Source organism: Ipomoea triloba, chromosome 4, assembly GCF_003576645.1.
Source record: "Ipomoea triloba cultivar NCNSP0323 chromosome 4, ASM357664v1".
Lineage (NCBI taxonomy): Eukaryota > Viridiplantae > Streptophyta > Magnoliopsida > Solanales > Convolvulaceae > Ipomoea > Ipomoea triloba.
In genome coordinates this window covers 9995059-9999823 of record NC_044919.1, presented here as the reverse complement: position 1 = coordinate 9999823, position 4765 = coordinate 9995059, and positions in this window count along the sequence as shown.

The following is a 4765-nucleotide window of genomic DNA, read 5'->3' as shown; positions in this document are numbered from 1 at the left end:
CTAATTGCAATTTTAAACACTTTGAGTGCCTAATTAATTTTTCATGTAAAGTTTGATGGCCTATTTGACATATTTTTTTCCAAAAAAATCATATTTTTATTTACCTAGTATTACAGGTCACTAACAGGAATTATGCCTTGATGAACTAAATTGACATGTTTATGTATCTAACTGCAACTTTAAACACTTTGAGGGCCAAATTAATTTTTCAGGTAAAGTTTGATGGCCTATTTGACATATTTTTTGCGAAGAAAAGTCATATTGACATTACCTGATATTACAGGTTACTAACAGGTAATTATGCCTTGATTAACTAAATTGACATGTTTATATATCTAATTGAAATTTTAAACACTTTGAGTGCCTAATTAATTTTTCATGTAAAGTTTGATTGACATATTTTTTGCCAAAAAAATCATATTTATATTTACCTGGTATTACAGGTCACTAACAGGAATTATGCCTTGATTAACTAAATTGACATGTTTATGTATCTAACTGCAACTTTAAACACTTTGAGGGCAAAACTAATTTTTCAGGTAAAGTTTGATGGCCTATTTGACATATTTTTTGCAAAGAAAAGTCATATTTACATTACCTGATATTATAGGTCACTAACAGGTAATTATGCCTTGATTAACTAAATTGACATGTTTATATACCTAATTGCAATTTTAAACACTTTGAGTGCCTAATTAATTTTTCATGTAAAGTTCGATGGCCTATTTGACATATTTTTTGCAAAAAAAATCATATTTATATTTACCTGGTATTACAGGTCACTAACAGGAATTATGCCTTGATGAACTAAATTGACATGTTTATGTATCTAACTGCAACTTTAAACACTTTGAGGGCCAAATTAATTTTTCAGGTAAAGTTTGATGGCCAATTTGACATATTTTTTGCAAAGAAAAGTCATATTTACATTTACCTGCTATTACAGGTAACTAACAGGTAATTATGCCTTGATGAACTAAATTGACATATTTATGTACCTAATTGCAATTTTAAAAAGTTTGAGGGTCTAATTAATTTTTCAGGTAAATTTTGATGGTCTATTTGATATATTTTTTTCCAAAAAAAATCATATTTATATTTACCTGGTATTACAGGTCACTAACAGAAATTATGCCTTGATGAACTAAATTGACATGTTTGTGTATCTAACTGCAACTCTAAACACTTTGAGGGCCAAATTAATTTTTCAGGTAAAGTTTGATGGCCTATTTGACATATTTTTTGCAAAAAAAGTCATATTTACATTTACCTGTTACATATTTTTTGCAAAAAAAGTCATATTTACATTTACCTGTTATTATAGGTTTGCAAAAAAAGTCATATTTACATTTACCTGTTATTATAGGTTTCTAACAGGTAATTATGCCTAGATTAACTTAATTGACATGTTTATATATAACTAATTGCAATATTAAACACTTTGAGTGCCTAATTAATTTTTCAGGTAAAGTTCGATGACCTATTTGATATATTTTTTTCCAAAAAAGTCTTATTTATATTTATTTGGTATTACAGGTCACCAACAGGTAATTATGCCTTGATTACTAAATTGACATGTTTATGTATCTAATCGCAACTTTAAAAACTTTAAGGGCTAAATTAATTTTTCAGGTAAAGTTCGATGGCCTATTTGACATATTTTTTGCAAAAAAGAAGAAGTCATATTTACATTTACCTGCTATTACAGGTCACTAACAGGTAATTATGCCTTGATGAACTAAATTGACATGTTTATGTATCTAATTGCAACTTTAAACACTTTGAGGGCCAAATTAATTTTTCAGGTAAAGTTCGATGGCCTATTTGACATATTTTTTGCAAAAAAGAAGAAGTCATATTTACATTACCTGCTATTACAGGTCACTAACAGGTAATTATGCCTTGATTAACTAAATTGACATGTTTATATATACCTAATTGAAATTTTAAACACTTTGAGTGCCTAATTAATTTTTCATGTAAAGTTTGATGGCCTATTTGACATATTTTTTGCCAAAAAAATCATATTTATATTTACCTGGTATTACAGGTCACTAACAGGAATTATGCCTTGATGAACTAAATTGACATGTTTATGTATCTAACTGCAACTTTAAACACTTTGAAGGCCAAATTAATTTTTCAGGTAAAGTTTGATGGCCTATTTGACATATTTTTTGCAAAAATAAAGAAGTCATATTTACATTTACCTACTATTATAGGTCATTCACAGGTAATTATGCTTTGATTAACTAAATTGACATGTTTATATACCTAATTTAATTTTTAAATACTTTGAGTGCCTAAATAATGTTTCAGGTAAAGTTTGATGGCCTATTTGACATATTTTTTGCCAAAAAAATCATATTTACATTACAGGTCACTAACAGGTAATTATGCTTTGATGAACTAAATTGACATGTTTATGTATCTAATTGCAACTTTAAACACTTTGAGGGCCAAATTAATTTTTCAGGTAAAGTTCGATGGCCTATTTGACTTATTTTTTGCAAAAAAAAAAAGAAGTCATATTTATATTTACCTGCTATTACAGTTCACTAACATGTAATTACGCCTTGATGAACTAAATTGACATGTTTATGTACCTAATTACAATTTTAAAAAGTTTGAGGGTCTAATTATTTTTTCAAGTAAAGTTCTATGGCCTATTTAACATATTTTTTGCAAAAAAAGTCATATTTACATTTACCTGCTATTACAGGTCACTAACAGGTAATTATGCCTTGATTAACTTAATTGACATGTTTATATATACCTAATTGCAATTTTAAAAAGTTTGAGGGTCTAATTAATTTTTCAGGTAAAGTTTGATGGCCTATTTGACATATTTTTTGCCAAAAAAATCATATTTACATTACAGGTCACTAACAGGTAATTATGCCTTGATTAACTTAATTGACATGTTTATATATACCTAATTGCAATTTTAAACACTTTGAGTGCCTAATTAATTTTTCAGGTAAAGGTCGATGACCTATTTGACATATTTTTTTCCAAAAAAGTCTTATTTATATTTACTTGGTATTACAGGTCACTAACAGATAATTATACCTTGATAAACTAAATTGACATGTTTATGTATCTAACTGCAACTTTAAACACTTTGAGGGCCAAATTAATTTTTCAGGTAAAGTTTGATGGCCTATTTGATATATTTTTTTGCATAGAAAAGTCATATTTACATTACCTGATATTACAGGTTACTAACAGGTAATTATGGCTTGATTAACTAAATTGACATGTTTATATAACGTAATTATGGCTTGATTAACTAAATTGACATGTTTATATAACTAATTGAAATTTTAAACACTTTGAGTGCCTAATTAATTTTTCATGTAAAGTTTGATGGCCTATTTGACATATTTTTTGCCAAAAAAATCATATTTAATGGCCTATTTGACATATTTTTTGCCAAAAAAATCATATTTATATGCCTATTTGACATATTTTTTGCCAAAAAAATCATATTTATATTTACCTTTGACATATTTTTTGCCAAAAAAATCATATTTATATTTACCTTTGACATATTTTTTGCCAAAAAAATCATATTTATATTTACCTAGTATTACAGGTCACTAACAAGAATTATGCCTTGATGAACTAAATTGACATGTTTATGTATCTAACTGCAACTTTAAACAATTTGAGGGCCAAATTAATTTTTCAGGTAAAATTTGATGGCCTATTTGACATATTTTTTGCAAAGAAAAGTCATATTTACATTTACCTGCTATTACAGGTAACTAACAGGTAATTATGCCTTGATGAACTAAATTGACATGTTTATGTACCTAATTGCAATTTTAAAAAGCTTGAGGGTGTAATTAATTTTTCCGATAAAGTTTGATGGCCTATTTGACATATTTTTTACCAAAAAAATCATATTTATATTTCCCTGGTATTACAGGTCTCTACCAGTAATTATGCCTTGATAAACTAAATTGACATGTTTATGTACCTAATTGCAATTTTAAAAAGCTTGAGGGTGTAATTAATTTTTCCGATAAAGTTTGATGGCCTATTTGACATATTTTTTGCAAAGAAAAGTCATATTTACATTTACCTGCTATTACAGGTAACTAACAGGTAATTATGCCTTGATGAACTAAATTGACATGTTTATGTACCTAATTGCAATTTTAAAAAGTTTGAGGGACTAATTAATTTTTCAGGTAAATTTTGATGGCCTATTTGATATATTTTTTGCACAAAAAAATCATATTTATATTTACCTGGTATTACAGGTCACTAACAGAAATTATGCCTTGATGAACTAAATTGACATGTTTGTGTATCTAACTGCAACTTTAAACACTTTGAGGGCCAAATTATTTTTTCAGGTAAAATTTGATGGTCTATTTGACATATTTTTTGCAAAAAAAGTCATATTTACATTTACCTGTTATTATAGGTCACTAACAGGTAATTATGCCTTGATTAACTTAATTGACATGTTTATATATACATAATTGCAATATTAAACACTTTGAGTGCCTAATTAATTTTTCAGGTAAAGTTCGATGACCTATTTGAAATATTTTTTTCCAAAAAAGTCTTATTTATATTTACTTGGTATTACAGGTCACCAACAGGTAATTATGCCTTGATTACTAAATTGACATGTTTATGTATCTAATCGCAACTTTAAACACTTTGAGGGCTAAATTAATTTTTCAGGTAAAGTTCGATGGCCTATTTGACATATTTTTTGCAAAAATAAAGAAGTCATATTTACATT